General features: G+C 37.8%; 1 pseudogene; it reads right to left on the reverse strand.

Annotated features, from left to right (window-relative positions):
* LOC126335580 (ATP-binding cassette sub-family C member 4-like) overlaps positions 1 to 22,574 on the reverse strand; it is a 361,394-nt pseudogene that overhangs the window by 109,813 nt on the left and 229,007 nt on the right.

The following is a 22,574-nucleotide window of genomic DNA, read 5'->3' on the forward strand; positions in this document are numbered from 1 at the left end:
ATTAAGGTTTTTTTTTTTTTTTTTTTTTTTTTTACTTAGTTTATATCTAAAAATTCAGCCAATGAGTAGAAGGAGTTGTCATCTAGTTGTCTGGCCTGAATTACATCCATCTGCACAATAAGGGTCAAATGGCTCACTGACTGTTGGGTGCACTTGAGATCATTCATTATTTGAAAAACAGGCAACACTTTGACTCATCAGACCACACTGTAAGATCACACTAAAGGCCTCCAGTAGGCTACTATCTAATTTATGTGTTGTTTGGCCCACTGAAGATATGGAACTTTGTGTGCTGCTGTGAGAAATGGCCTTTGCATGTTTGCAACTCTAAATTCCCACTGCATGCATTTCTTATTGAAATGTTCAATAGGAATCTGGGTGAGATGGACCTGCATCCATTGACAATAGCACTTCCTGTTGGATTTGAAACTGAGGTGACACTCACTTCCAGTCCTATTCATTTAAGATCTTTTTACAGCCAATGCTGTGACAATGCGTTATGTGGCTGTGAGTGGTACACCATTCTTTGTAGACACTTTGAAACACTTAATTCACAGAGAGATCATAGCATGGCCAGTTACATTTCCTCCTTTCTGCCTCATGCCAGTTCTTCACAATCTACAGTAATCCAATGCGACCAGCATGCTCGTTTAAGGGAGTGACTAATAATCTGTCAGAGAAGGTCTCTCTCTCTCTCTCTCTCTCTCTCTCTCTCTCTCTCTCTCTCTCTCTCTCTCTCACACACACACACACACACACACACACACACTCACACATGCACACGCACACATACACAAAGAGACAGAGAGAGAAAGAATCAGTATTATCAGATATGTCTCTTTCTGTCACTGACTTGACACTGAATACTTATGCAGTTGTTTTTCTTTCTTATCTTACGACTGTTACATTAATGGAAAATTCCACGAAATACAAAGAATGAAATGAGTGCAGAAGATGGCTCTTCCCCTGCATTATGTCTCCATCATGTGAGAAATTGTGTACATGTTGTCTCCTCAGACAGATCTTTTGTAAACTTTTCTACAATTTATCATTAGAAATCATTCTTCATTTATAGAAACCTGTACATTAACAGTATGTATATATTGGTCACATGTGGTATTATGCCTACTAACTTATTCCATTAATGGTAATGCAAAATGCAACTCCCGAATGATGGGCAAATGTAATATGGGGTTACTACAATAGCTGATTGTTGATCTACATTGATGCTGCTCATCATCAGTATTTTGTGCATGATTTGTGAGAAAGCTCACTCATTACAAGTGAAATTCTGTGCAGTATTAATTTTGTTAGACAGAGATTTTGAACCTGTATACCAAATTCTGTGAATATGCAATGAATTCAGACTGAAACTGTCTCAGCCTGCTGTATGGTGTGATCTGGTGTGATTTGTGCATATCACTGACTTATTGTTCTTTAACATGTTATCACTTCTCTAATTCAATACTGCTACACTTATTCTAAGAGTACTGACTAACAGCTAAATTATGTAATGGCAGGAGACTAACACACTGAGTGATATGCCGAAACTGCACAAAAGCAATTATCAAAATTGTATGGAAAACATTGCTGCAAAAAATACATACATCATCATTCTTATCATTTGTATCAGCAACAGTACATTGGTTCAAATGTTGAACTCACATTGTTGAGAATAACAATCAAATCAGCATCCTTGAGATATTGCAGTTGATGAGTTACTAAAATTCGTGTCTTTCTACATAAATAACCATTGATACATTCTTGAAACAGATGTTTACCAACATGTGCATCAACAGCAGACAGAGGATCATCTAGTAAATATATATCTGCATCTCTGTAGACTGCCCTGCAAAACACAATGAATAAATGTTGTTCAATTAGCTGTGTTCCATAGTAACTGATAACTTTCGAAATGCTACAACAGACAGTGTTAATCATAGATTAAAAATGGTGATATATGTGAAAACTTTACAAGATGGGCTGAGATAACAAAATATTCAAAATATTCCACAGAAATATGAGATGTTTTCTTTCTTGTAAAATTAAGAAAAGTAAGAAAGAGAAGGAAAAGATTTGAAAGGTGATAGATTTTGTAAATAGAAGAATGTTATTAAATACTGATATACGTTTCAAATTGAAGATAAGTCATTCAGAGCTTCAGAGCACAAGAAGTGTATGATATGTGGGAGGAACTGAATGAAAATCATGCTGAAAATTCGAAATATCCAGGATATGCATATGTATTGCATATTTAGAGGTCTTGCCTTCACTGTATCAAGAACAACATGTAATGGCTACATTTTAGACCTTTAAAAGTCTGGAATTGGTTGGTACACAAGGAAAAAAATCGGTACAGTCCTATCTCCTATGAGGTTTTCATCAAGCTTCCAACAGATGTAATCCAAAATAAAATTAAAAAAAAAACATTTTATAAGCCACTCCTGCAAATTTTCAGGTTCTTTAGATTCAAGAGCTGAGGATATCAGTTAGTATGAGGGTAAACAGGCCCCTATTACTAGAGTTTCACAGTAGTTTCAGAATCAAAGTTAATTTCTTTCATATTCTGCTCTAAATTTTATTCTGAGTCTACGTATTATTCCTATTTTTTAAGCGAAATATAAAATAAGTTGTGTAGCTTACATCTTTTAATGTTGAAGTATAAAGGGTGAACGAAATAAAACTGACCCATAAAATATTTACAACTAGATCTAAGCAACATTTTCTTATGTTCAATCTCTTTTTGGAAAGTTCTGGTTTTTATTCTCAACAGAGCCCATTTCATGCCGTTTTCCACTAGGTTTTATGTTGTAAACTTTACTAGAGGCTTTGCCAAAGGATGTTGTTGTTGTCATCTAGTCTTAAACTCTTGTAAAAACATCTCTGCACAGTTTTTTCATGAATTCTGCTTCATGTAACACTCAGGGATGAACACATATTGTTTCTGATAAGGATAGAAGCTGAAGTAATGAATTAAAACTTGTGCCAAGGCCAAGACTTCAACTCAGGTTTCCTGTTATCCACTACACCATACTGGCACTGTGGGTAACACAACTACACAAACTACCCTAGTCCAATAACCTCCCTAGTATAAACTTCAGTTCACACCTCAGCCCACCTTGACATTCCCATTCTGAATTCATCATTCTTGCTGAGGATCTCCAATATAGCACCCCAGCTTTGTACATAATGGAGAAATCCTACCTGTACCTCACATGTAGGTGATCTGTTGACCTGATGGAATATTATACTGGAGACATATTGAGTCTCATCATTACGTTCGATAAAGACTGATCATCAATGTAGTGTTGTTAGCTACAATGCCAGGGTGGTGTAATGGATAACATATCACCATACTAAGCAGGAGACCCAGGTTCAAGTCCCAGCATTGGCGCAAGTTTTAATTTATTATTAACTTATTACTTTTGCTTACATTCTTATCGAAGATAAATTTGAGACCCAATGTCTCCATGAAAATTTTATTCCCACACAATGTTTTATCACACCACTATTTTGTGATGCATTCACCTGGTCACTAAAAATATCTGCTCCTATCAATCAGTCAAAGATAATGACACACCAAGTACTTGGCACAGAGCACGTGGAAGATATGCAAATGCAGATATGTGACAGCAACCAATGCATCTAAATCACAGTTGCCAGCATTTGCAATGGTGGACTTTCTCCTTTTGATTAACAAAGCTCAATTCCCTGCCACTGTTATACATATTTCCTGGTCCAATTTTATTTTGCTCGCCCTGTATTTTACTACTCTTAGAGCTATCTTGATTTTAAACTCAGCATGTATCTAAATGTAAAGTTGTAGGATTAAGAATGATAAATGCATGATTGCTTTTACCTTGCAAGATTTATTCGTGCTCTCTGACCACCACTTAGAGAGACACCTCTTTCACCACAAGAGTTTTATCACCATTTGGAAATAGTTCAAAATCCCTTTTCAGTGCACATGCTTTTACTACCTCTTTATACTTCCTGTGATCATATGGCTGTCCAAACAAGATATTCTGGCGTACTGTTCCAACAAACAACCAAGCATCCTGAGAAGCATATGAAATTTTTCTGTCTGTTGTTATTGATCCTGAAGTTAGAGGAAGTTCTCGGAGAAGAATATGAAGTAGTGAGCTCTGAAACAATAAGAAGATAACATTATGAAAGCAATTCCTTTTTCTCTTTTTCATTGATACAAACAACTTCAGTAAAGCCATGGCTCATATTTATTTCATTTATCCTGTACCACACTCTTTAAATCATACCAACACGCGATCTAGTGTTGGTAATGGAATAGATAAAATGCACGTCAATATAGCACGCAACCATCCACTAGAGCTTTCTCCAAATCCATCATTGGTTAATTCAAACCAGAGTAAACAACTGAATAAATAATGAAAATCTACCAGTGATAACAAAGTGGGGATTGTTAGTAGACTTTAAGTCCATGACAATGATGTGTTACAAGAGCTCATTGCTGGTCTCCTGAAGGTGGACAATTCCTTTGTGTCCATTTAAATGCTCACATACTTCAGTGGTGGCCATTCCAATATACAAAGCTGTGCACTCTCTTTTCTTTTTGTTTTCCTCTTCTGCTATTCATTCCTATTTTCATTTCTCTTCTCCTTTAATTTATGTTTACTTCCCACTCTATTCTTCTATCATCTCTTGACAACGCTTATCAATGCAATATCTCTGTACTTTTACTCTGTTTGACACCTTCTCCTCTATCATGGTCTTGCATCAACTTCACAACAGTTGGGTCCCTCTCAATGTGGTGTCTGAATGATGTACCCTTCCTTTCCAGCCTTATCTAAGGAAAGAACCAAAAGTTCCAAACTCTAAGAACACTTCTTTTTACTTTTAAGTACTTAAAATTTCTCCTCCTGTCTCTTTGCAACTTTACATTGACACAGAAAAGAAACTGTAAATACATCTTCAGAAAAAAAAATGGAAAATCCAGAATTGAATGTAACTAAACCATGAAAAGGATAGTTCCTATTCACCATATAGCAGAGGTGCTATTTCGATGATAGGCACAAGAAAAAGACTGCCAGAAAGTAAGCTATCAGCAAACAAGGCATTTGTTGAATATAGATAAAAGACACACACACACACACACACACACAAATGCAACTCACACACACAAATGACCACGGTCTCTGGCAGCTGGAGCTATGTCGCTAGCAGCAGTGCATGATGGGAGAGGCAGCTGGGTAAGGGTAAGGAGGCTGGCGCGGGGAGGGGGAGGTATAGCAGGGTTGGGGGTAGGGGACAGTAAAGTGCTGCTAGTGGGAGTGTGCAGGGACAAGATGGAGAGTATGGCAGTTAGGTATAGTTGGGAGGTTAGACGGAGGATGGGGGCGGGGGGGGGGGGGGGGGGGGGGGGGGGCGCTAGCAGAAAATGAAAGAAGTAAAAATGCTGGGTGAGTTGGTGGAATAAAGGGCTGTGTAGTGCTGGAATGGAAACAAGAAAGGGGATAGCTGGATGAGAACAATGACCAATGAAAGTTGAGGCTAGGAAGATAACAGGAATGTAGGATGTATTGCAGCGGGATTCCTGTTGCACTATTCACAAAAGCAGGTGTGATGAGCAGGGCACTATGTAGTCACTGTTAATGCCACATCCCTTTACACTAACATGCCCATGGCCTTACTGCTATTGAACACTACATTTTCCAATGCCCCAATGGATTCCAAACCAACAACCTCCTTCCTAGCTGCCATGACCAACCATATCCTCATCCACATCTCCTTTGAGGGTGTTACCTACAAACAAATTCAGAGTACTGCTGTGTGTGTGTGTGTCTGTGTCTGTGTCTGTGTGTGTGTGTGTGTGTGTGTGTGTGTGTGTGTGTGTGTGTGTGTGTGTGTGTTGGCCAAAGGCCCTGTTGGCTAAAAGCTTGGTGACTGAAAGCTTACTTTTCGTTGTATCTGTCTGCAACTCAGCATCTCCACTGTATAGTGAGTAGGAATTATCCTTTTCATAATATAACTCTTTAGTAAGCTATATTGGCAATTAACTGTCAGTAATAAACGTTGAATAATCTTTGGTTAGAGAACACCTAAGCAGAATAGATTTGGCAGAAAAAGTGCTGGTTTGAAAAAACTGTGCTTTTTTAATCACACAAAATATCTGCTTTTTAAGAAATGATTCTCATTTTATATTTATGTGAAAGATGAGATACTTTTCTCCATTCATTCATTTTGGAACATTACATTGTGAAAATATAGTCTACAACAGGACACTAGTGAAATTTTCCAACCATCATTATCATTTTCATCTACATCTTCAACTTCATGATAGACCCTGCATCGATTCTGCTTGAATATGATTCTAACATCATTCTCCCATTCTTTAAAATCCCTCCAATAGTTAGTTTGTAGGCAGAAGCCTTTTGTCTTCCATTCATTAAGTTATCTGGCTAACAGAGATGGCACTGATATCAAACTTTTATTTTTCGCATACGTTGATATGTGTTGGTCATTAGTATACAAAATTATACGTCTTCAAAAAGTTATGATGCAGGCATTTTGATTAGATGAATAAAGTGAATACTATTTTTGTACCCACATCACATGTGCAAATTAACTGTACAAACATATCAATATGTGTAATGTTGTGCTCATCCAGCAATGGAGCTAGGATTCTTATGACAATGCAAGTCATACACTGAAGTTATGCAGCTTGGATTGTGGAATTGCATGGGTTCAGTACATTCACAAATTTATGTTAGAACGAGATCACTCATAAACATAAAGTTTAATTTGTGATATAGTGACTCACTTAGCCCCAGATGACGAGATCCTCATGCAAGATTTAAGTTAATCAGATCCCTCCCTATCTCAAGTGCTGCCAATTTTGAATGAATTTGAAATATTGCAAGCAGTGCAACCAAATTTGTCTACATATTTGATATTTCCCAGGTGGTCTAGAGCTGTAGTGATATCTACATCTACATCTACATCCATACTCCGCAAGCCACCTGACGGTGTGTGGCGGAGGGTACCCTGAGTACCTCTATCGGTTCTCCCTTCTATTCCAGTCTCGTATTGTTTGTGGAAAGAAAGATAGTCAGTATGCCTCTGTGTGGGCTCTAATCTCTCTGATTTTATCCTCATGGTCGCTTCGCGAGATATATGTAGGAGGGAGCAATATACTGCTTGACTCTTCGGTGAAGGTATGTTCTCGAAACTTTAACAAAAGCCCGTACCGAGCTACTGAACATCTCTCCTGCAGAGTCTTCCACTGGAGTTTATCTATCATCTCCGTAACGCTTTCGTGATTACTAAATGAAGCACGTTGCTCTCGGTTGGATCTTCTCTATCTCTTCTATTAACCCTATCTGGTACGGATCCCACACTGCTGAGCAGTATTCAAGCAGTGGGCAAACAAGTATACTGTAACCTTCTTCCTTTGTTTTTGGATTGCAATTCCTTAGGATTCTTCCAATGAATCTCAGTCTGGCATCCGCTTTACGAACTATCAACTTTATATGATCATTCCATTTTAAATCACTCCTAATGTGTACTCCCAGATAATTTATGGACTTAACTGCTTCCAGTTGCTGACCTGCTATTTTGTAGCTAAATGATAAGGGATATATCTTTCTATGTATTTGCAGCACATTGCACTTGTCTACATTGAGATTCAATTGCCATTCCCTACACCATGCGTCAATTCGCTGCAGATCCTCCTGCATTTCAGTACAATTTTCCATTGTTACAACCCTCCGATATACCACAGCATCATCTGCAAAAAGCCTCAGTGAACTTCTGATGTCAACCACAAGGTCATTTATGTATTTTGTGAATAGCAACAGTCCTATGACACTCCCCTCTGAAATCACCCTTACTTCGGAAGACTTCTCTCCATTGAGAATGACATGCTGCGTTCTGTTATCTAGGAACTCTTCAATCCAATCACACAATTGGTCTGATAGTCCATATGCTCTTACTTTGTTCATTAAACGACTGTGGGGAACTGTATCGAACACCTTGAGGAAGTCAAGAAACACAACATCTACCTGTGAACCTGTGTCTAAGGCCCTCTGAGTCTCGTGGACGAATAGCGTGAGCTGGGTTTCACACGACCATCTTTTTCAAAACCCATGCTGATTCCTAGAGAGTAGATTTCTAGTCTCCAGAAAAGTCAATATACTCTAACATAATATGTGTTCCAAAATTCTGCAACTGATCGACATTAGAGATATAGGTCTATAGTTCTGCACAACTGTTCGACGTCCCTTCTTGAAAACGGGGATGACCTGTGCCATTTTCCAATCCTTTGGAACGCTTCGCTCTTCTAGAGACCTACGGTACACCGCTGCAAGAAGGGGGGCTAGTTCCTTTGCGTACTCTGTGTAAAATCGAACTGGTATCCCATCAGGTCCAGCGGCCTTTTCCCTTTTGAGAGATTTTAATTGTTTCTCTATCCCTCTGTCGTCTATTTCGATATCTATCATTTTGTCATCTGTAGGACAATCTAGAGAAGGAACTACAGTGCAGTCTTCCTCTGTGAAACAGCTTTGGAAAAATACATTTAGTATTTCGGCCTTTAGTTTGTCATCCTCTGTTTCAGTACCATTTTGGTCACAGAGTGTCTGGACATTTTGTTTTGATCCACCTACCGCTTTGACAGAAGATAAAAATTTCTTAGGATTTTCTGCCAGGTCATTACATAGAACTTTACTTTCGAATTCATTGAACGCCTCTCGCATCGCCCTCCTCACACTACATTTCGTTTCGCGTAATTTTTGTTTGTCTGCAAGGCTTTGGCTATGTTTATGTTTGCAGTGAAGTTCCCTTTCCTTCCGCAGCAGTTTTCTAACTCGGTTGTTGAACCACGGTGGCTCTTTTCCATCTCTTACGATCTTGCTTGGCACATACTCATGTAACGCATATTGTACGATGGTTTTGAACTTTGTCCACTGATCCTCAACTCTATCCGTACTTGAGACAAAACTTTTGTGTTGAGCCGTCAGGTACTCTGTAATCTGCTTATTGTCACTTTTGCTAAACAGAAAAGTCTTCCCACCTTTTTTAATATTTCTATATAAGGCTGAAATCATCGATGCAGTAACCGCTTTATGATCGCTGATTCCCTATTCTGCGTTAACTGTTTCAAATAGTTTGGGTCTCTTTGTCACCAGAAGGTCTAATATGGTATCGCCACGAGTTGGTTCTCTGTTTAACTGCTCAAGGTAGTTTTCAGATAAAGCACTTAAAAAAATTTCACTGGATTCTTTGTCCCCGCCACCCGTTATGAACGTTTGAGTCTCCCAGTCTATATCCGGCAAATTAAAATCTCCACTCAGGACTATAATATGGTGGGGAAATCTACTCGAAATATTTTCCAAAATATCCTTCAGGTGCTCAGCCACAACAGCTGCTGAGCCAGGGGGCCTATAGAGACATTCAATTACCATGTCTGAGCCTGCTTTAACCGTGACCTTCACCCAAATTATTTCACATTTCGGATCTCCGTCAATTTCCTTCGATACTATTGCACTTCTTATCACTATAAAAACACCTCCCCCTTCACTGACCAGCCTGTCTCTACGGTATACATTCCAGTCTGAGTGCAGTGAGATGCTGCCATAGACTCTAAAATAGTGAATATGTTCCGTTCAGCAGCAACCACCTAGCTGCATTCTCTACAACCACAAGCTAGTAGCAGGTGGTGTTGATGGTGATAAACTTTGTATCCAAGTTGTCTAGATTGTTTTGCTTCACATGCCAAACAGGAATGTTCACATTATAAAGATGAATATTGTGAGTCTCACATTGCAGAGGCATGCTACAGCACAACAGGCACCAAGCAGTGGTACCATTTGATGCATATTAATAATATTTCAGGCAGTGGTTATATGTTGTTGCCACATAAAATTTTGCAGTATGCAACAGTGCAATACATTCCAGTGACTTTTTTTTAGATACCAGTGTATCAGTTTCAGTGATAAACCAGCCAGAGTGTGCATGGTACCTAGCTCAGTACAAAGCAAAACAAAGTTGTGGGCTGGTGGCCATTGTAAGGTGCCACTTCTAGGTCATATGTAACTGATGATCACTTATCACGAGAATTTTAAAACATTGTCATGTTTGGTCACAGTGATTTTGTTGGTTGAGAATATATTTGACCTTGATGCATATTCTGATTTTGGATATTCATCACACTCCATCAGCTCATCAGTAGCTTATGCTGTCATTGACATTTTTATACTTAATTTCTGGTTTAGGGAAAGCAGTTGCTTTCAGTCGCATATTGTCTTAAAGCCAACAGCAAGTCCAGGATTTTGCAAAGCCTACCTCATTCCACTGAGCAATAAGTATGAGGTTAAGATTGTTGGGAAGGAAACATGAAGGCTACAATTAGGCAGACACTGATTCTTAACCCTAAACTCACTTGGACAAACTCTTTGCTAAAATTTCTGTTGGTAAACTATTCTACAAAATTGTTCTCACAAAGGCATGTTTTTAAATGCATCTTGATAAAGAATCACTGGAGATATTGGTCTCGACCAAGTAATTTGCACTACATCGATATAACAGATTGCCTTTTGGTCTGTCTAGTGCCCTCGCCATATTCCAGAGATTTGTGTAACAGACTTTTGCCACAATTCTGTATTGAGTAAATTACCTTATTGATATTCTGGGCACTAGCCGCTCAACAGACAAACATAATATCCAAGCAGCTTTTGTGGCCCTTGCACATAAAGGACTTAAGTTTAACTTTTAAGGTGTGCCTTCTTCCAACATTTGCTCATTTATTTAGGTTATATCCTCAGCAAAAAAGGCCTTCTGCAAACCACAGAATATGTAAAGGCTATTGTTCAATAGTGCAACAAGGATTAGTACAGTGACTGCATCTGTGGCCACAAATATGGACAGGGATAAATGTGATGTAGCTGTAAAATATCTCAGACTATCAGACCACCTCTGTCAAACAACAACAGTAAAATCAGGCTTCAAATAATTCCCTAAACTACAAGCCTACAAATGACATCTATCAGAAATCAAAATAAAAGATTTTTCAAAAGAATTAGCAAAACAAAGCTGGGATGAAATGTATAAGGAAACCAATGTGCATATGAAATTCTCTAAATTCTCCATATTATTTAAACTGAGCTTTGAAAAGGCATTTCCAAAAGTATGCATGTCCGTATCAACATCTCGGAAAAACAGATGGATAACAACAGGTATTAAGAAGTCTTCCCCAAACACTTAAATATCTCAGTTCTATGAAAAAGAGTCGTAATGATCCAGAATTCATAAATTTCTGTCATATATACAAAAAGATCCATAGGAATGTGCTGATTGCTGCAAAAAGTCATTTAATGACAAAATCATATATAACGCAGAGAATAAAAGCAAAGCATTCTGGGATGCTATAAAAAAGAAAATGGTAAGAAGCAAACAAATGCAGAATAACATACTGCTAAGGGAGGGGGAAAAAGTAATAAATGATCCACAGCACTCAGCAAACTATATAAACGAGCATTTTTCAAGTATTGCAGAGAAGTTACAGCAGAAATTCCGCCAAACAAATATAACACCTGTAAATAATGTTGCACTAAATACAATGATGTTCTTCCAAATACAGAGAATGAAGTCAAAAAACTGTTCAAAAACTAAAAAATAAAAAGTCAGTAGGCTTAGATGAAGTACCAATTTGGGTACTGAAACAATACATAGAGGTTTTACAAGAACCCTTAACAAATATAATAAATGATTCCTTCACATCGGCAACATTTCCAGAGCACTTAAACCCGGCAAGAGTTGTAGCTTTGCTTAAGAAAGGTAAAGAATACTAATGCCATGAATTTCAGTTTGAAGAGGGAAAATGACAAGTTAAATTAAATGTAGATAGCACCTCTGTAGACTGTGTAACAAATGCAAATTTTTTAGGAATGAATATTGATTCTCAGTTGAAGTGGTGTGAGCACACAAAGGTACTTGCAAACAGAACGTCATCAGCATGTTATGCCCTTAGAATCCTATCATCAGTGTGTAACATACAGTGTCTTTTAGTTACATATTATTCATATGTACACTCAATTCTTAGCTAAGGCATTCTTTTTTGGGGAACAAACACACAAAATATGAACACAGTTTTCAAACTCCAGAAAAGAGCCATCAGAATAATAAGTAAAAATACTAGTCAAGCTGATTGTAAAGATCTGTTCAAAAACACTGGGGATTTTAACTGCTCCATGTGAATACATTTACCAGTCAGTTGTACACATCAATAATAACATTGGTAATTACTGCACAAACAGCTCTGTCCATGACCATGGAACAAGGGCTAGACGCAACTTACATTTACCAAGAAAAAATAAACATAAGACTCAAAACAGCATTTTCTACCAAGGAATAAAACTGCACAATGAATTACCAAAAGAGATTAAAGAAATTACAAAACTGCACTTATTTAAAAAGGCAGCTAAAAAGTACTTGTTATGCAATACATCTTACACATTGAAGGATTACTTAGATAAAACAGAGTAGGGGTTTGGTAAAAAAATGTTATACAAATAAACAATAATAATGATTATAAAACATCCAACTTTCCACATAACATCTTCACACTACATTTTTTTCCTTCTTTTTTTCTTTACTAGAAAAATTTATCCCCAAGCTGTGCACAGCACAATACTAACACCTCTTCCTGTTTCTGAGCTCAACATCTCATTCATTATAGAGGAATGCTGACTCAGTTTTTCAGGATAGCAAATGGGAAGCTGTCATACATGAAATGGCCCAGAGATCACCAGTGTGTGTGTAGTGAGTGAAGTGTTATGAAACAATGTGTGTGTAGTGTGTGCAGGGACTGGTAGTGAGATATGACGGAACATTGTGGCATTACATTATTTAATAAGTTATTTGCAATAAAAGTATTGCATACCAAGTGTAAATCTAATGATTGGCTCTAACTACATGTCTGTAGATGTATGTGTATACAAACTAGCTTACTTTAAATTGGTCTAAACTTGTAAATACTTTGAAATATCCTATATCCTTGTAGAAAGAGCTCTATGGATGAATAAAGCTACTACTAGTGCTACTACTATTCAGAATGTGCCTGTGCCTAAATCCATTAATCATCTGCATGTATCTAGGAACTACTATGCATCCTAGCTGTTAAATTGTCACCATAAGAAAGGTGTATCTTTTCAATAATAATCTACAGAGTGAAATCAGAAGTTAAAATCAGCTGTCCATAGACACATCTCCACATACTGTATGGATGGTTCTCTCTTATAAGTTAAGTGAATAGAAAGGAGATGTCAATCGCATTTATGTCAAAGGAACTTATTCCAACATTATTCGCAGATTGAAATAGAAGTGTTGGCCATGACTTTTGGTAAACATACATCATGCAATTATTTTAATTGGATAGATAAATAAATCTACTCACCAAGTGGTAGAAGAACACACATATAAAAGAAGGTCACAATTGGGCTCAACCCTTCTGCCTGAGGAAGTATTCACTCACTCAACTCTTGTGCCTGAAAAAGGAGCCAATGGCTCCTAGAGCTTGTCCAATTACAACCTCCTTGTATGTGTGTGTTCTATCGCTGCTTGTTGAGTAGATTTTTTATCTATCCAGTTACATTATATTGTCAAAAATGGATTGTTTTCCTTGTTATATCATGCATTTTTGTATGATTGAAAATTTCATTTCATCTCTGATGATAAATCACTTTTTGGACCCACGGTTAAACAGACAGAGCATAGGGTGCACTACCTTCATCGATGGGTCGCTACTTAGTTGAATTTCAATATTCAATTTATTATTGCATTTGTGCTTAGCATTCTAACATGGGTGTGCTATCTTAAGACCTGATGAGTCCAGATACTGATTTTGACTGTCAGGAAATATTTTGTTTTCAGTTAGATAGCCAACTGGAGTGATCACTTGATGAGTTCCCTATCAATTCCTTGGACACTGCAATGACAACTAGGTGCGACCAGTTTCATTAACAGCTCCTGCAATATGTCTGATCATATTGGCCTCCCAAGCTTTCTGGTGCAAATCCAAGTGGCCTTCACTGTTTATTTCACTGGTCACACCATCTTCAGGTTTGGCTAGATGTGATACTCTTTATTGAAGATGCCAGGACAGGTGCTGATGCTGCCCTCCCAGCAATGTTGGGTGCTGCAGCTCATGCACCAATCCCACAAGAAGAATTCCACAATGAAGAAACTGGCACACAGCTATGTCCACTGCCCCGTATGGCAACAATGTTGAGCAGGTTGTGCCACAGTGTATAGTTTACCAGGCACACCAAACAGCCCCAACCGAGTCCTCCTTACCGTGGCCTGAAATGACACAGCCACTGAACTGAGTTCGTGACAGCTTCACAGGCACTTTCCTGGGGTGCATGTGGCTCATCATCATTGACTTCTTCCCCCACTTCCCTTAAATGCCATCCATCTCCAGCAGCCAACAATGGTAGCAGCAGTGGGAGCCCTGGTGCAGATCTTCACAACAGAAGGTGTGTCCTGCATGTTGACCACTGACAACAGGCCACAGTTCACATTGGACAGTTTCTGAAGGTTTTGACCAACAATCGTGTTAAACATCTTACCACATACCCTTTCCATCCACCCTCCAATGGACTGCCATTATGGTTTGTTCACACCCTTGAAGTGCAAAAGCTGAAAGCCTTCATGTCTGCTAAATCATCTTCAGCACTAAACTTCTCCGTGGCTTCTGAGAGGTCCATACCGAACAACGGTTGAATCCCAGTGACCTCCTTCATGTATTTCCTCATAGGACATTCATAGATCACACCATTCTGTGTGGGTGCCATGGTACGCATATGCACATTTGGGTGGAATCCAGGGTGGACCTGGAGACCAATGGCAGAAATGTATGTCCGTAAATTACATGCTGAAAGGTTTTATTCTGGTCCTACACTGTAACTTCATATTCATACAGGAGAAAGAGCTGTACAACTTGAATTTTAGCATTGGTCAAACATCAGTTATGATATTCTGCCAATATTATTTTTTTTTTGAAGTCACATTTACGTGCCATGGAAACAATAAGACAGATAATAACCAATAATAGTCCTACAATAACACTCATGATACAGTGGAAATGGTGTGTTGTGCAGTTTGATTTATTGATTATCTACATCTACCTGGATACTCTGTAAATCACATTTAAGTGCCTGGCAGAGGGTTCATCAAACCAGCTTCATAATTCTCTATTATTCCAATCTTGTATAGTGCATGGAAAGAGCAAACACCTATATCTTACCGTACATGCTCTGATTTCCCTATTTTATCTTGGTGAGTGTTTCTCTCTATGTAGGTCAGTGTCATAAAATATTTTCACATTCAGAGGAGAAAGTTGGTGATTGGAATTTCGTGAAATTCCATAGCAACGAAATATGCCTTTCTTTTAACGATTTCCAGCCCAAAACCTGTATCATTTCTATGACACTCTCTCCCATATTTCGCAATAATACAAAATGTGCTGCCTTTCTTTGAACTTTTTTGATGTACTCCGTCAGTCCTAACTGGTAAGGATCCCACACGGAGCAGCAGTATTTTAAAATAGGATGGACAAGCATAGTGTAGGCAGTCTCCATAGAAGATCTGTTACATTTTCTAAGTGTCCTGCCAATAAAACAGAGTCTTTGGTTAGCCTTCCCCACAACATTTTCTATGTGTTCCTTCCAATTTAAGTTGTTCATAATTGTAATACATAGGCATTTAGTTGAATTCATAGCTTTTAGATTAGACTGATTTATTGTGTAACCAAAGCACTCATGTGGATGACCTCACACTTTTTATTATTTAGGGTCAACCGCCAATGTTTTCACCATTGAGATATCTTTTCTAAATCGTTTTGCAATTATTATTTTTTTTTATCTTCTGATGATGTTATTAGTCGATAAATGACAGTGTCATTTGCAAACAACCCAAAAAGGCTGATCAGATTGTCTCCCAAATCGTTTATATAGATAAGGAATAGGAAAGGGCCTATAACAATACCTTGGGGAACACCAGAAATCGCTTCTGTTTTACTAGATGACTTTCCATCAATTACTACAAACTGTGACCTCTCTGACAGGAAATCACAAATCCATTCACATAACTGAAACGATATTCCATAAGGGTGCAATTTCACTACAAGCCACTTGTGTGGTACAGTGTCAAAAGCCTTCTGGAAATCCAGAAATACAGAATTGATCTGAAATCCCTTGTCGATAGCACTCAACACTTCATGTGAATATAGAGCTAGTTCTGTTTCACAGGAAAAATGTTTTCTAAACCCGTGTTGACTGTGTGTCAATAGACAATTTTCTTTGAGGTAATTCATAATGTTTGAACACAATATATGTTCCAAAATCCTGCTGCATATCAATGTTAATTATTTGGGCCTGTAATTTAGTGGATTACTCCTACTACCTTCCTTGAATATCAGTGTGACCTGTGCAACTTTCCAGTCTCTGGGTATGGATCTTTCATCGAGCGAACGGTTGTATATGATTGTTAAGTATGAGAATAATGCATCAGCATACTCTGAAAGGAACCTAATTGGTGTACAGTCTGGACCAGAAGACTTGCTTCTATTAAGTGATTATGTTGCTGCACTACCCCAAGGATATTTACTTCTACATTACTCATGTTGGCAGTTGTTCTCGATTCGAATACTGGAACATTTACTTTGTCTTCTTTTGTGAAAGCATTTCAGGAGGCTGTGTTTAGTAACTCTGCTTTGGTAGCACTGTGTTTGATACTATCTCCATTGCTATTGCACAGAGAAGGCATTGATTGTCTCTTGCCGCTAACATACTTCACATTGGACCAGAATCTCTTTGGATTTTCTGCCAGGTTTCGAGACAAAGTTTCGTTGTGGAAACTGTTATAAGTATCTCACATGGAAGTCCGTACTAAATTTCAAGCTTCTGTAAAAGATTGTCAATCTTGGGGATTTTGCATCTATTTAAATTTGGCATGATTGTTTTGTTGTTTCTGCAACAGTCTTCTAACCTGTTTTGTGTACCAAGAAGGATCAGCTCCATCGTTCGTTAATTTATTTGGTATAAACCTCTCAATTGTTGGTGATACTATTTCTTTGAATTTAACTCACATCTGGTCTACACTTATATTATTAATTTGGAATGAGTGAAAATTGTCTCTCGGGAAGGTGTCAATTGAATTTTTAGCTGCTTTTTTGAATAGGTATATTTTTCACTTATTTTTGGAGCATTTTGGGATTACAATATTCAGTCTCGCTACGACAACCCTGTGTTCACTAATCCCTGTATCTGTTTAGAGGCTCATTATTAACTCAGAATTATTTGTTGCTAAGAGGTCAAGCATGTTTTCACAACCATTTATTATTCGCGTGGGCTCATGAACTAACTGCTAGAAATAATTTTCAGAGAATGTGTTTAGCACAATTTCAGATGATTCCAGAATGAAATTTTCACCCTGCAGCGGAGTGTGCGCTGATGTGAAACATCCTGGCAGATTAAAACTGTGTGCCCGACCGAGACTCGAACTCGGGACCTTTGCCTTTCGCGAGCAAGTGTGTACCATCTGAGCTACCGAAGCACGACTCATGCCCGGTACTCACAGCTTTACTTCTGCCAGTATCTCGTCTCCTACCTTCCAAACTTTAGAGACGCTCTTCTGGGAACCTTGCAGAACTAGCACTCCTGAAAGAAAGAACACAGCATAGACATGGCTTAGCCACAGCCTGGGGGATGTTTCCAGAATGAGATTTTCACTCTGCAGCGGAGTGTGCACTGATATGAAACTTCCTGGTAGATTAAAACTGTGTGCCCAACCGAGACTCGAACTCGGGACCTTTCTGATACTGGCAGAAGTAAAGCTGTGAGTACCGGGTGTGAGTCGTGCTTCGGTAGCTCAGATGGTAGAGGACTTTCCCACGAAAGTCAAAGGTCATGAGTTCGAGTCTCGGTCGGGCATACAGTTTTAATCTGCCAGGAAGTTTCAATTTCAGATGATGTTTTATGCATGCCTCCGGATTTAAACATGTATTTTTGCCAACATATCGAGGGTAAATTAAAGTCACTCCCAACTATTATCGTAGCGTCGGGCACGTGTTTGAAATGAAACTCAAGTTTTCTTTGAACCCTTCAGCAACTGACTTGGGAGGTCGGTAAAATGTTCCTACTATTATTTTATTCCAGTTGCCAACAATGACCTCTACCCATACTAACTCCCAGGAAGTATCTACTTCAATTTCGCAACAAGTTAAGCTACTTCTAACAACAACAAACATGCCAGTGCCAACCGTGTTTAGCCAATCCTTTCAAAACACCATTAGGTTCTTCGGAAAAATTTCAGCTGAGGTTATATATGGCTTTAGCCAGCTTCCAGTGCCTATAACGATTTGAGCATCAGTGCTTTCTTTTAGCGTGTGGAGTTCTGGTACTTTCCCAACACTGTATTCACAGAGGATATTCAGATGTGTGTGTGTGTATTTGATCTATGCTAGGTTTGGTATTGTTGAAGTGTTATGATGTATGTAGCACAGTAGTGTGTTAACAATATCTGGAGCATAGCAACATAAAGCTATTCATATACTTGTATAATGCTTAGTGAGAGTATTTGAAAGAATGTGGATTACTAAAATGAAATAAACTATACTGCCTTTTGGGAACAGTATTATGCAGAACACACCTTTCCCGCACCTACTGGACCTATAACAGCACACAAATTCCCAGGCAGGACTTCCATACTGATATTTGTTAGTGTTTCTGTTATAGATGACGGAGACCATTTAGCAGAACACTTCTTCATTTGCACCCCCGTCTTCGTCTCTTTCAGTTTTTCTTTATCACTTTCTCTTAATGAGACTGGTGCTGGTAGTACTGGTGCATGTTCCTCTTGCAACAAAAATTCCTGCAACATGAATATAGAATAGAATACAATTATTGTTACTAGTTAAGATGAAAAACTTTCAAAATATGCTTTTAATAAAAACATTGCAAAAAAAGGAATTAGTTACATGACAGTAGATGTTACTTGGTTTAAAGATTGGAAAAAGTGGGTACTGTTTCAAACTAATTATGCTAGTCTTACACTAAGAGAAACAACAATATTTCTTGAAATCTGAAAGGGCAGCTAAATACTGCATTTTGAAAATAAGTTCACCTGGCAAAATATTCATCCCACCCCTTTAATACCACAATGTTAACTTTGAAGTGCTATAGGTGTACAGCTGGACAAAAGTTCCATGTGACCCACACCTCAACCTCTCCTCTGTTCATGTAAGTCATGGCAGTGAAGTGGTGTGCATGTGCCAGTTGGTTGTATGCAATCAGCACTGTAAGATGGATCAACAATGAGGTATGACAGAATGACAGAAAACAGCTATCAATTTGGATGTGTCCATGAGCATATAGTGAAGGAATTTGTCTGATTTGGTGCTGTATCAGTTTAAACTGTCCATTGTGTTTAGAACCAACAATGTAGCACCTGAAGCTATTTAACACAGTATAACAACAGCAGTCATAAAAAGATATACTTGGCAGGGACCAGAGATGAGGGTCACATCTTATCAATGACAACTGGTTTTAAAACCATCAGGAACTGCTTCTGCCAGTGAATTAATGCCAAATTTAACCACTTTCTGAGCAGAAAATGAAGGGAACCACTCACAAAGGACACTGGAGTCAGGTACCTTGTAATTTATTTCATCTTTAGTGTAGATATATGACAGAAAATCATGGACAGTGCAAAAGGAACAGAAAAAGTACTTGAATAATTTTTAAATATTGTTGAGGGGAGGAAATTGTTAAAGGAAAATGGACTAAAGATTGATTAATACAGAGGTGCTTCAAAGAATAAGGGAAGAAAGAGAAATGTAGGAATTCTAAGAATGAGAAAAACATACCAAGTCTGGAGCATATATTGCAAAGAAATTCATAATGTACAAATGAGTAAGAAGAGTATTCAAATTAAGAAAGATGGTCCCTGACAGTTTCCATACACTTGATGCAGATTCCTCATGTGTTCACAACAAAATTTTGTAAATGCCTCTATGGCACACCCTTTCATTGCTCTATAGATGGCTATCATTTTCACCTACAGCTGTTTGTGCTTCACAGTTCAAGCTGTCAAAAGTGCTCCCAAATGTCAAGGATTTCCTTAAGTTGACATGACTGTAGAAGTGTCATAGTAATAAAGAATAAATGTATGAATATATCATGCATGATGTGGCATTTCTTCATATGTCTCAGTGTTTATGACATCATATCTTTCGAACTATGTATTGCACAATGATATATTTATGTAGGTACATTCAGCAGTTTATGTGAATACTGTCAGCAAAATATGCTGTAAATAGAATAAGCAGCAACAAAGTAATAATTTTAAGTGTCCTGCAGGATGCGGCAGTTTTTCATGCATCTCACTGTTTATGACATCATATCTCCTAATATGTGTGTCATACATGATATAATTTTGTAAGTTCATTCAGAGGCATATGTGGATACTGTTTCCAAATGTGTTGCAAATAGAATTAGTAAAAAGAAGTAATAAATTTAAATGGCATGCACCATGAGACAGTTTTTCATGCATTCCAGTCTTTATGACATAATAACTCCTGAACTATGGGAGGTAGGTTGTTCTTACCCCCATAGCAGTTGTTGCCTGACAGTAAGGGATGTGTGTACCAAGTTTGCCAATGGTTTAGGAGGAGACTTGGAAAACACTTACACACGGATGTCCATGTAGGAGTGGTCATGTAACTGGTTACTGCAAATTGTGTTTTTTTGTCTCTATATTCATGTGCTAAGCTCCTGAACCCACACTTATAACAGACATCTAGAATATCAAAGTTCATTTTCTCTAATGCTATGTAGCATAGTAATATGGAGGTACTGTTTGATTTCTGTTTTTTTCTATATACATCTGTCACTGTATTTGAATTTGACAATAATGAAGAATGTGATTACCTGAATTCTGAAGATTGAAACTTTGGCCTCTGCTGACATTTGCATTGCTAGTGGAAGACATAAGGCCAAACAAAGTTGTAGGAGGTTGAAAAATTGTGCTAAAGTGAAAACCTGAAAAAAATCTCAGTAAAGCAACTTCATTCTGAAAATGGGAGAGTAATATGTTAACTAAAATATATTGATAATTATACATACTTTATCAGCTGTTATAACGTTTCCCAGAAGAGCATAAGCAACAACAGTGATATATAAAGATGTTCTTTCAGTGAAAACCATAAATGCCATACTGTAACCTCTCAGATAATTGGCTCCTCTAAGTACTTTGACTTCATTCCTGAAAAGATAAAGCTAGAATGAAGGAAAATCTGTAGCCTATGTAGAAATAACTTTCTTAAAGAAACACCTTATTAAGATAAAAGAGGCTATCTACACACTCAACTTTTAGACATAGATACATAAGGAACACAAATATCCACTTTAATAATTCAGTATCAGTACAATGTGAAATTCATTCTAAACTTAGAAACAAAAAATATTAGTTAACTGAATCTCCACCTGCAGATGAACTGCAGTTTGCAGTAATTTGATATTGGATCTGAAGATGACAATAACAAAGGTCGAAACCAGTTATCCAAATAAACATAAACCCCGATTGGTCTGCATTTTTCTATTATGTTATAATTAGTAATGGTGTCCTTAAATGCCTTGTCTTCTACTAAAATTTCTGGATTTGTATATGTACAAATGGGTCATGCCCTTTTTTTCCTTTCAGCCTACTGTTTAACATATATAGGTAACATTCTTCATTTGCACCTGCATCTGCATATTCTTTGAAGTGTTATAATTATAACTGTAGTTCTTATTAATAGTGCATTCGTTTTGCACCTCTCAGATTTTTCTATGTTGTTTTGGACAAGAGTCTTCACTATAAACACAGTTGAAATTTACTTCAGAACTCCAGAAATTTCTTTTCCCTAATGCTCCTTCTCAACAGACAATATTTGTGCTGCCTCTATTTCACTACACATTTTCTGTTTCATTGTCAACAGCCTCTGTTTTATGCACATAGATTCGTTTCAGAATGGCTGACAGTGGCTTTCATTCCAGATCTAATTGTACAATCAACTGTTCATTTACTATGTTTTTTGCAATAATTTTATTTGAGGTATATCTTGTTGTCTGTATAATCACAGTTAAGTCACTGCAGTCACACAATTGTCTGTGTCCTCGGTAGCTCAGTCAGATAGAGCGTCTACCATGTGAGTAGGAGGTTCCCGGGTTCGAGTCCCGGTCGGGGCACACATTTTTCAACAGTCCCAGTTGATATTTATCAATGCCTGTAAGCAGCTAAAGGTCTGGACTTCATTATAATTTCATAGCAGGAGTATGTCTGACAGTGTCAACAAATTTAAAAATGACTGAAACAAAAATGGCAAAAAAGAGCCAAAATGAGAGCAGGAAATGAAAATGATCATGTGTAACATATTGCCCACACAGGTATTTATCCTATCTAGCACCAGCACAGCACTAACATCTTCACAGCTATCATTACTGCTGTTTAGACTTTTTCTTGGACTGGCAAGACATTAACATTTTTATCTGCAAGTCCATTGT

The sequence above is a fragment of the Schistocerca gregaria genome, chromosome 2 (genome assembly GCF_023897955.1).
Source record: "Schistocerca gregaria isolate iqSchGreg1 chromosome 2, iqSchGreg1.2, whole genome shotgun sequence".
Taxonomy (NCBI): domain Eukaryota; kingdom Metazoa; phylum Arthropoda; class Insecta; order Orthoptera; family Acrididae; genus Schistocerca; species Schistocerca gregaria.